Source organism: Diabrotica virgifera, chromosome 10 (genome assembly GCF_917563875.1).
Source record: "Diabrotica virgifera virgifera chromosome 10, PGI_DIABVI_V3a".
Lineage (NCBI taxonomy): Eukaryota > Metazoa > Arthropoda > Insecta > Coleoptera > Chrysomelidae > Diabrotica > Diabrotica virgifera.
This window is the reverse complement of record NC_065452.1, coordinates 149,295,345-149,307,780: the sequence shown is the minus strand read 5'-3', so window position 1 is coordinate 149,307,780 and position 12,436 is coordinate 149,295,345. Positions and strand designations below refer to the sequence as shown.

Sequence of the window (12,436 nt, the reverse complement as noted above, 5' to 3'; positions counted from 1 at the left end):
CATTTTAATCGTCTTTAACGGAAAATTCCTAGGTATTATTTATGTTCATCTTATATATTATAATAAGTAGTTCCCCAATCAGCTTAGTTTTAAACTGAAATTGATAAAGTTGAGTGCTATTTTGTAAATAGTTTAAAACGCATAATATGACGGACGAGGGTTTTTCAATAGGTCAATCTGACTAACTTACCTACCGTTGATGTCTTCATCGTGGCAACTTTTATAAAAAGTAGTGAAAGCACTATTCTATTAGAGAAATGCGAGGTGTCAAGGCAAATAATTAAGAGTTATTAATAAGCATGTTTAAACCGTTAATAACAATAGTTTGGTACCATTATATTATAGTATACGGTTTACCCTGTGGGTTTGATCTACCTACCTCTAATCGAAGGATTTCGTATATCCTGGAAAAGATTACGGTGTAATTTGCATTATAATAAAGATTATATTTTATTGTAATGTTTATTAGTACCTACTGGAGCCTTTCATTATTGTGTTCAAAGCCTTCTGAGAAAAGATTATGGTGATTAGCAGACGTACCGATAGAACGTGTACATAGCCAACAAAATCCTTCTTTACAAAGTTAATAATACGCATAAATAAAAAGAATCATTATTGTAATTTTACAAGTTAATATCTTTATCATCTCAGCTTATACTTACACCGCATCCCTCGGTAGACCGCAAGCTATAGTAGAAACCCGACTGTAGACCGCATACTATAGTAGCACCAATACTTTTTAGTTACTCTTACTTTTATTACTAAAAGTTTTGTTTATTTTTAAGTTACTTGTTTCTTCTTTGTTCTTCAACACAAGAAACGACAAAAGTAATTTCATAAAAAAGAACTTTTTGATACATGTCAACAGAGATAAAATGTTAATATTTTGCGTCACAGAAAAAATCATTTTTGCCACAGAGTAAAACAAGATATTTCAACTATATTATTTATCTATGGGCAAAGTACATTAAATGCAATAGCCCACCCCGAACGGGCAAACGATACGAGTGGCCTGTGACGTCAGACCCCAGGTCTCGCTTTTGAAGTTGTTTAAAACGGAAATGTTAGGCGCGAAACTTTGATTAGATGTTGTACGTACACTATTCATTGTTAAGACGTAATATTTTGAATATAACATTTTAAAACATAAATTAACAATTTTATGCAAAAAAATTTTTTAGTGCAAGTTCCCTATATGTGATGAAAAGCTGTTATTAGAAGTAGAAGAAGAAACATGTGATATTAGTTTATATTATGCTTCTCTTCGTTTTTTTAAAGCTTTGTTAACTATTATTATCTTTTATTGTTAATTTAGTATTGTTTCAGTTAAGACTTAAGACACATGTTAAAGAATAAGACATAAGACCATCTATTTTCTTAGAGACTACATCTACTCCCTTCATGAGACTGCAATATGATTTTGATGTTTACCTAGTCAGGTACCTTATCCTTCCCCACAAGGTGTCTCAAACTTAACATAAGAAAAACAATTCCTTCCACCTGGTATAAGCCCAAAAGAGAAGTTTTAGTAAACCTTTGCCCCACAGTGTAAATCCTAAAGAAAAAATCTAAAATAATAAAAAAAATTAGTAGAATCAGTTCAAGTGAAAATCAACTATTAAAATGAGCATAATTTTGATGATGCATAGCTTTTGCGGTAAAATGTAGAAAAAACTAATGATATAAGTATTGGCAACTACCATCTAATTATTGTGTCGTTACTACCTACTACTTGGTTGGTATTTAGCTATCAATATGGTAAGGTAACTAACCCAACTGTTGACAAACTATTACTTGACAATGCACGCACAACAAATAATTAATGAAGATAGTAATGATCTAAAGATTTATAATTGTATAGTTTAGCTCTTAACAATTTTAGTTTATTACCTATCATTTTATCTATCATTATTAATCTTGAACTTATTTATGCCTAGAAAAAATAATGCGAGAAGCGAAAATCAATAGAGAAGGACGCCTATATAAAAAAAAACATCAGGTTTTGGCATTTGCGGATTATGTGGTGTTGCTGGCAAGATGGAAAAAAGGACTCTAAAAGATAGTACACAGAGAATAGTAAAAGCAGCGAAGAAAATTGGACTGTAAATAAATGGAACTAAAATAAAATGTATGCAATGGACAACAAGAAAATGTATTCTACCTCAATCATTGGTTTAAAGGTTGAGTAAAAAATTTAAAGAGAAATGTTCTGTTATGTCGATTCAAATGCGTACATGTGGCAGAAAGCTTTCAGTCACCTCCAGAGGGCAAAATTTTAAAGAATTTGGCTGTAAAACATAGAGGAGTTGCCCACAAAGATATAAGGAATAATTTAGAAGATGCAGAGTGTTGGTGTTCAGTATGCTGAAATCTGTACACCATGGGGCTCAAATTCACAGGTTGTTAAGAAACCAAAACTAACATAGCAAATGCTCAAAAAACTCTTGGCTTGGACCAATTTGCATGAAGATAAAGCAACATTTTAAATTATGCATTATAAGTATATGTATAATAAAAGCAATGGAACATCTCACCTCAGTAATGGTCTCATCTGTTATGCGTGGCAAAGTAATGGTACGTTTATATGTGGTGGAAGGAACCATGCGATAGGACCAGTATAAAAGAGTCTTGCAAACAAGACTGGTTCCGCAAATAAACAAATAGTTTGTTAATTGTCGTAAGTATTTGTCGTTGTGATGGAACACTGTGTTATACGGATAAAGGCATTAAAAGAGTTTTGATAAGGCAAGGAATTGCTTTATTACCACGGCCCGACAACTCACCTGACATGAACCCCATCGAAACTGTCTGGGAGTGTCTAAAAAGGAAATTGGTCAAGAAATTAATAAAAAACAAGGTTCAGTTGATAGAATCATTTTTCATTTGAACCATAATGACCATTTAAAAGAAATAGCAGCAGGAGGCTGCATAGGATAGGAGAGTAGCTGCACTTCTTAAAACCAAGGGTGACCTTACAAAATATTAGGTAAAGTAAAATTATATGATAATTTAAATTTGTTGTTTAATAATTATGAAAAAGAGGTTTATATTTTCATGTATATAATCCTCTTGTATATAGCTAATATAGTTATAAATCATAAGTGAATATGAAACAAAGAAAACCAGAATTTGCTAAATGAGTCTAATAATATGAGCAGGGACTGTATATACATACATGAATCTCTCTACCACTCTTCAAAAATAGTATGAAAGAAGAGCATCCATAATTCTCTGACCTCGGAGGTAAACTACACTGTGTAACTTCGAGCAACTACTGTGCAGTAGAGCACTTTGAATATTATAAAAATCTGATATATCCCATAATTGTTGAAAAAGCAATCTAGCCATATTTTAATGATAATATATAACCAAATTTGTATAGTCCAACTAATAAAATAAGTGGATTAAAGGAACTTATGCAAAACAACACTATGTCAACATAATGTAATTTACCTTCGAGGTCCAGAATTTAAAAATAAAAAAAGGTGAGGTAATACTAATTCATATGCATTTTAGCCCAGTATCACAAAAAGTTATTAGGTAGATAACAATATCATGAGATGACATATTACAGAATGGGTTTAAATAGTGTAGAGTATATCTCCTTGATACAAACGCTATGAAATATCATAAATTCGTTCATAAACTAAACATTCAAAATATTATTTTTCATCACAAAGTTTTAGTCATTGGTTTTTATAAAATTGTCAGATGTGGAGTTAGTCATCTTATGAAAAATAAATATTTAGTTAAAAACTATTAAAAATCAAAAAGATGTGTATCTTTTTACATTTCATGAAAGCAACCGCATAAAATATAAAACTGTTTATTAACATTGAGAGTTCCAAATTGGACAAAATTGTCAAAATACAGTTTAATTTTTATATATTACGTACAAGATATATTTTGCAAAAGTTTATTTAAAAAACTGAGATACCATGAATAGATTTTGAACAGTACTATAAACTTTGAAAAGTGTAGGTACTATACGCATGTAACGTTTTAAAGCTTTTAAATAAGCACTTTATAAGTTAGAAGACAATTTATTGATAATATGTTTAAGTCAGTAAGTATTAAGTCATAATACTAAATATAGGAATTGTTTAATTAAAAACTATTGTTGAAAATATAGAATAAATTACCAAAAATCACATTGATCCCATTCTAATTTCCTAAAAATATTTATCAGGAGAAATTGAAGCGTAAAACAAAATATTTAAATGTTATTGAAGGATACTAAACTCATCCATATTCTGTAGTTACTGATTCAAATGTGAGGTAGAAAATGTATGAATCACCACAAACATATTAACTTACTCTGAGCAGTATCTGGCTTTATCACAATCCCAATAAACTAAATAAAATCCATTAGAATCCAACTGAGTATTTGAAAAACAAAAAAATAATTATCAAACCAATAACAACATTTTAACAGTCACTGACACTTATAATTATTACATTAAATAAGAATCAATAGTCAAGAAACACTGAAAACATACTTAAAATAGGAACTAGGGTTGTTAAAGGATGGTGGTAACTTTTGACAAAGAGTATTGGGTTTAAGAAATATTTACAGCATATTACGTGCGTGTTTTACAGCAAGACCACAATTTTCTTTGGACTATGAGACATTTGTCCAACCCAAAATCAATAATTGAAGAGGCGGCGCACTCAGACAAAAACTTTTCCCGACTTCTGTCAATGGTTTTTTTTAATCGGTGCTAGAAGGGTCTTTAAAACATTAAGGGGCAACATCGAGGGGCTCTTGTTCTTTTAATTCTTATTTAAATTTCAAATAAATTTGTATGAATTTGACACCACGCGCCGATTTTTGCGACGTCGCAATGTTTGGTCAATTCCGTCAATTGCAAAATTATTGAACGCATGTGTATTCGCTACATACATCTATTACTACAAACGAAAAAAATTAGGCTTTTAATTAAATATTACTATTTATGTTAAATGCAACTTGAATTAAATCGATAGGGGATTGTTTTCATAGTGGGTCATGGAAATAGTGTAAACAATGTAGTGTCATAATTAATTCGTAAGTCAGCCGGAATACTATTGATTACAAATATAATTTTAATACAATAAATTACCTTGCTGCAACATACGGTCTCCAAGATTTTAACACTAAATTAAAAAATATTTACTTTGTTATTTAAATCATAACTTTTTTGACATATTGACATCCAACAGTATATAAAATGTCATCCATATTTTCATTGATGGTCTCGATCTATTTTAGTTATACAGTCATCAGACTATCAGACGCCTGTCTTATTAATTTAGACCCTTTAAACTGTCCAGTTTTTTTTACGTACCAAACGAGACACAATTCCTCAATAAATATACATTTATTTATTTATAAAGCTCAACAGGCTTCGAAGTCGAAGGTCTGGGGCTAAAAATACAAAATATAATGCAATTTTTACAGCTTTCTCTGGACCTTCGTCATGATACCTACTAAATAGCATGTTAGTATTTAGCAATTTAGTATCATGGCTGTGTCATGGCCTTCCTTTCCTTCTTTTCGTGATTTTGCCCCGTTTTCCATTTTAGGATCATATTTGGCATCCTCTTCCTTTCCATTCTCATCTCGTGACCCTTCCATCTCACTCTTTGTTCCTTTATAAAGCGAATGATGCTTAGATCGTTATACAGTTCCTCTAGCTCCGTGTTTGTTCCTCGCACCCAATCTTCCACGCTGTTTTTGCCTCCATACATAGCCTTACCTATATCCTATATTTCCAATTTCTCATTATTTGCTTTTTTCATTGTCCATACTTCGTCATCATACGTCACTGTGGGCCTTATTACCGTTTTATATATCCTTAGCTGTTTTTCTCGATACATATTAGGATTATATCAGCGTCTTAGTCTTCCCATCTTTTTATTTCCTTTTGCCAATCTGGCATTCAGTTTCCACTTCCTGACCTTTCTCGTCCATAATAACTCAATAAAACTACATCCCAAAGAAAAATTTGACTTCCAAAAGACTTATATTTTTACGATATAATCTTACGGCTTTACTAAGATACGGCACTTTAAGCGCCGTCTCCCAATTGGAGGTAGGATATCATTATCCACTAATATTTATTCCGCCTATCGCTATTCTGAAGAGTTCTATGGAACTGCATTTAAACCACTCCCTAAAATATTTCAACCACGACACTCTCCTTATTCCTATACTCCTTCCTTTTATTCATCATTCTCTTTGCCTTATCCCTATGCGTGGTCGGCTTCCCTAATTGCATTTCTCCACACAATTCTATCTTGGGTCATATCAATGTTAATCCCCTTTACCAACATGTCCTGCCTTATCGTCTCCCCCCAGGTCTTCCTCTCCTACTCCTTCCAGGAATCTGCACTTCAGCTATTCTTCGTATTGGGTGATTAACGTCTCGACGTTGAACATGACCAAACCGTCTTAACCTATGCTCTCTCATTTTGGCATCAATTGGTGCCACACCTAAACTTCCCCTAATATACTCATTTCTAATTTTATCCTTCTTTGTCACTCCACTCATCCATCTAAGGATTCTCATTTCCGCCACATGTGCATTCGTTGTTCCTCTTTCCTCTTCACTGCCTAACATTTAGTTCCGTACATCATAGCCGGTCTTATGGCTGTTTTATAGAATTTTCCCTTCAGCTTCATTGGAATTTTTCTGTCACCCAACACATCACTCGCTTCGTTCCACTTCATCCATTCCGCCCTAATTCTACTGCATGCATCTCCATCTATTTCTCCATTACCCTGTAATACCGATCCCAGGTACTTAAAACTATTGCTTTTTACAATCAGTTCACCATCCAAAGATACCATTTTATTTGTAGTAACCCCATCTTTAAATGAACATTCCAAATACTCTGTTTTTGTCCTACTAAGTTTTAAACCTTTTTCCTCCAGAGTTTGCCTCCACTGTTCCAGTTTTTGTTCTAAGTCTCTTTCACTATTTCCTACTAACACATCATCAGCATACATTAAGCACAATAAGGAATGTTACCCTGTAGTTTCGCTGTTATCTGGTCCAAAACTAATGAGAATAAATACGGACTAAGCACAGAGCCTTGGTGCAATCCTATACTTTCACATGAAATTTATCAGTCTCTCCCACACCTGTCCTAACACTAGTCGTTACTCCCTCATACATATCCCTCACAATCTTTACATATTCACCAGGGACTCCTTTCTTATTGAGTGCCCACCACAGAATCTCTCGAGTAACTCTATCATATGCTTTCTCGAGATCAATGAATACCATATGAGCATTTGTTGCTTTACTCCTGTATTTTCCATCAACTGCCTTATAATGAAAATTGCATCTGTTGTTGATCTGCCCTGCATAAAGCCAAATTGATTCTCGGATATTTCGGTTTCTTCACGTATCCGTCTATCAATTACTCTTTCCCATATTTCCATGGTGTGGCTAAGCAGTTTTATAGCCCTGTAGTTTGTAGATTGTTGTATATCTCCCTTGTTTTTGTAAACAGATACCAGTATACTGCTTCTCCATTCGTCTGGCATTTGTCCAACTTCCATAATTCTATTAAATAGACCTGATAGCCACCTTGTTCCTGTCTCTCCCAATGCTCTCCATACTTCCCCAGGAATATCATCTGGTCCTACCGCTTTTCCTTTCTTTATTTTTTGAAGCGCTTGAGCCACTTCCTTGTTTGTTATTGTGGTGACCATTGCTGCTACTGTCTCCGTTGACTCTACAGGCTGTCTGTCAAATTCTTCATTTAATAAGCTGTCAAAGTACTTTCTCCATCTCTTTTTGACATCCCTTTCGTGAACTAGTATTTTATTATTTTCATCTCGGATACATCTAATCTGATTAACATCTTTTGCTTTCATTGCTCTCTGTTTGGCTATTTTATATATCTTCGTTTCGCCTTCCCTGGTATCAAGTTGATCGTATAGGTTTGAATACGCTTCTGCTTTGGCTTTTGCTACTGCTCCTTTCGCTTCCTTTTTCGCCACTATATAGTTTTGAAGATCTGTGTCGGATCAGGGCCTACTTTACCACTAGGCCCGTGAGGCACCTGCCTCGGGCCCGCATTTTAATGGGGCCCGGAAGGAAAATTTTTTATTGAAATAACAAAATAAATTTTCAAAATTCTTTCATTTTACGAACAGGAAATGATAAATGATGACTCCACTGTTGATTTCCAAGCGCCTTCACCTGTCACAAGTGCATCTCCGTGATCTCCCATAGAAAACGACAATGTCAATAACTCTTTTCCTAGCGATATAGGGGATTGGCCAAAACATTTAAATCTGGAATTTAAACAATATTTTATAAATAATCGACCGAATCAATATAAGTATTGATAAAATTAGTGAATGTGCTACACATACACAACTGGATAATAATAAAACCAGACATTTGCAAAGTGTGATTTTTTATAAAATTAAAGATAATGAGAAAAAATTCTTCGCGAGTGGTTAGTGTGTACAGTCCTAAATGGAGCCATGTTTATTGTTAGGTTTGTAAACTGATTTCCACGAAAATTATTGTTCTTTTTTTTTTATTTTACAAAATAGTCGCATCAACCTCGGAGGTTATTAGCGACATATACATATACATAAGGTAATTTATTTACAGATGTTAGATTTTGTTAAATACATTGATATCTTTAAGGAATTTTACCAAGTGTTCAATTTTACAATTTTCTCCTAAGATTTCACTTGTTGATCCGATGATGTGGTTGTTCTGTCTCTGCAACTGGTATTTTGGACACTCTGCAAGTACATGCTTAACACTTAGTGGGATATTACAGTTTTCACATAAAGTGGGATTAGTGTGACCAATTATGTGTCCGTGGGTAAGTCGGGTATGTCCTAGACGAAGGCGAGTAACAATGTCATGGTGAGTTCTGTTGTGAATTTGAGATTTCCGCGGTTTTACAAACGTTTTCACTTCGCGAAGTTTTGAAGTTGAACTGTCCCACTGGTTTTGCCACGGATTTTTGACTTTCACTTTAATAAATGATTTTAAATCATTAAGAACTACATCTCTCACTTCACTCGCGGTTTCACTGTCCCTGGCTTGTTGGGCTGTCCGATCCGCCGCTTCATTTCCTTGGAGGCCAATGTGTGAAGGAACCCATAGGAATTGTACAATATGGTTGTTGTTTTGAATGGTAGCTATTTCTTTTTTAATTAGGAGAGCAATTGGATGCTTCGTGTACAGTTGGTTAATGGTATGGATGGAACTGAGGGAATCGGTAATTATAAGAGCATTGGATATATTACTGGAGTTAATATGAACGAGAGATTGATAGATGGCGTATAGCTCGCCAGTATGTATACAGCTTAAGGATGGTAGTTTATACTCAAGTGTACTATTTGGAGTAATGACAGCTGCCCCAACTCCAGTAGATGTTTTAGAAGCGTCTGTATATAAGTATATGATAGGATTTAGAAAATTTTGTTAGTTTGTTGAATGTTATAGTTATAATTATTGAATGTTCAGCTCCTGGGATAATTCAGTCGATGTATCCGTGTCAGGTTCTTCATCCTCGTAGTTGTCTTTTGTGAGCTGTCTCGTAATTTTTTTGTTAAGCTTTGTACATTTCAATTTTAATGAGCGATCGGATGTATATGAATGAATTTTGGTTATGAGTTTTTTAAATCCTAGAATGTCTACTGTATATTTATTTACAACGCTGATAACATCTTTTGTTCCATGAGCGTTTTCAAATAAATCAACTGTTTCCTCAAAAGTTAATATTTGCTTTTCGGAATTGAATAATTCTTTAATTGGTTGCATTAGCGTTTCTAATGGTATTGTTGATATTTTTGTTTTTATTCTTTTTTGTTTCTGAGTTGGCTTTGAAAATACATCGTCACTAGCTGATGTCTCAATCGGGGGTGATATTGCTTCAGATACAGTTCGTTTGGAGGATGATTTAGATGTATTTTCTTCGTTGGATACGCTAAATTCTTTTGGTGCTGGATTCTCTTTATTTTCATTAACCGAGCAAGAATTATTGCTTAGACTGGAAGATGAAGGCTGGTTAGTTATGACTATGTGAGGTGAGGGGGCTGATGAGGTGGATATATTTGGTTTAGATATCACTGGCATTGTATTATCTGTAGTTGATGTATCAAGAGGTGTTAGGTTGGTTGTAGATAATATTTTTGTTAGTGGCGTTGAATTATTTGATATGTTTGTAGAAGTGCATGTTGTTGAAGGTGTAATAGCAGTCGTTTCTGTTGAAGTTACTGTACTAGGTTCGTTTCTGTTTGAAAGTGTAGCAGTTGGGACAGCTGTTTCTGAGTGATTTACATTTACTGAGCAACTACTGGAAATATGGCCATGTTGTTTGCAAATGAAACATAAGTTGTCTAATGTCAAAAAAATTCGATTTGTAGTATCTTCATGAGTTATTAAAATGGTATCGGGAATTGGACCTGTGGGTGGAGATACGTAAATATGTCGACGGAAACTGAGTACATGTTTGTATTCAGGATTGTTGGTTCCTATTCGCAAAAATGACATTGATGAAGTTGGTTTTAGCCCTAAGAGCAGTAGTTCGTTTTCTATTACCTTATGCGGGATAGTGGGAGAAACACTGGATATTAGGAGTCTTTCACTTGGAGTAATTAGTCTACGGACTTGAATTTGTGTATTGTTTACAGTGATGAAACCTCTACTGTTTGAAAAAAATTCATCTACGACTTGTTTGGTTGAGAAATAGATACAGATACGATTGTTGGTGATTCTTGATGAAAAAATAATGTGTTTTGGACTAACTAAAGCTCCTACCGCTAACAAGTATTCTTCTAATTTAACATCGTTGAGAGAATTAAAAACTACTGCTTGTAGCTTGGATGGATAGATTGTTTCTTTTTGTCTACTAGCTGCAGCAGAGTAAGATAAAGGTTTTTGTGATGTGGATTGCGATAATGATTCATCGCTATTATTAGTAACGTCGAATTCCATTTCTCAACACCATTTGATTTTCCTAAGTACGGACCTGTTCCGCTTCGGATTTTGGTAATTGTCTTTAAAGACAAAAAATTGGTGTCGATCAATGACTGGTGTTGTTTATTGACGGTTTTATAAAATTCTTTGGTTATGAAATACTTATTAATAGAAAAATATGTACTCACAGAAAATGTTTTTCTATACACACTTAACTAACACTATTATACTTGATGTTAACGTAGTGTAAGAATACTATGATTGGTTTTTGTAAGTTAAATTTACTATTTGTCAGGATCGATCAAAAAGCATGTGTGCTTATTCGATATCAGTGCCGGACTTCCATTATTGTTCTTCTAACTTTAGATGGGTATAATGACTGGAAAAATATCAATAGGACAGTTATTCAACATGTTTCATCAATTGGTACGTTAGTCAAGAGAAGTAATACCACAGGACAAATTGTAACATTAATGGAAATAAGTTATTTAGAAGAAAAAAAAACAATGCTAGAAACGTTCTTCAACGAATAATAACAAGAACGGTCTATCATTTTATGGTTCAACAACCAAATTATTTACAAAAGGAAATGACATATATACAGTGTGTCGCATTTAAGATGACAGCCCTATATTTTGGCTATCAAAATAAATACAGATTTGAAGTCTTGCACAGTCATACAGGTTGAATGTTCACATTTTTTAAGACACTCACCTGAAATTTAAATTTTAAACGCAGCCTACTGCGACTCCACAAATAGTGTAAATGTTCGATATTTTGCTTCGTGTTGGAGATATCGGAAAAAGTTGTTCCGAATATTATTCTTACCCCACATACCAAATTTCATGACAAAATTTAGTTTTTTCATTATTTTTTGTAGGCAGGACCCTAAAACTTAAAATTGGCTGGCCCGAGATCTCGGACAGCTGAGATGAATTTTAGAGTCCTGACTACAAAAGTCCAAAAAAAATGAAAAGTGCTAATTTTGTCATACAATTTGGTATGTGGGGTTAGAATAAGATTTGGAAATACTTGTTCCGAAATATCTAACGCGAAGCAAAATATAGAAAATTTACCCTGTTTGTGGATTCGCAGTAGACCGCCTTTAAAATTTAAATTTCAGTTGACTATCTTAAAAAATGTAAAATCAACATGTATGACTGTGCAAAACTTCAAATCTGTATTTATTTTGATAGCCGAACTATCTTCACCTTAAATGCGACACACTGTATTTAAACAATGTTAAATTGTTTAAATATAAATTTTATTTATTGTTAATAAAAATTTAAATTTCTGGTGCAACTATATTTCTATTAAATAATTAATTCATTTAAACAAGTTATTATTATTATTAAATACCTAATATTTAGGGGCCTGAAAATTGTAGTGCCTCATCGGACCTGATTTGAAGTAAAATAGGCTCTATGTCGGATCTGGTTTCTTGCCACTTTATTTTACTTTATTTTTCCTTGTACTTCGTTTGACCACCACCA

The 12,436-nt window shown here is 33.5% G+C and overlaps 1 protein-coding gene across 15 annotated transcripts in view; it reads right to left on the bottom strand.

Moving 5' to 3' along the window:
• The window catches only part of LOC114331300 (amyloid-beta A4 precursor protein-binding family A member 2-like), a 252,334-nt gene extending 247,140 nt beyond the window's left edge, over window positions 1-5,194 (bottom strand). For 9 of the 15 annotated variants that reach the window (XR_007701099.1, XR_007701098.1, XR_007701100.1 and 6 more), the window contains exon 1: window positions 4,318-4,781. The gene's annotated coding sequence lies outside the window, so the exon portion shown is untranslated. Of the gene's footprint in view, window positions 1-4,317; window positions 4,784-5,102 lie in introns of those variants that run through there. The other 6 variants (XM_050663250.1, XM_050663255.1, XM_050663253.1 and 3 more) reach the window with 5 other exon arrangements.
• Between the last annotated feature and the right edge of the window lie 7,242 nt (window positions 5,195-12,436).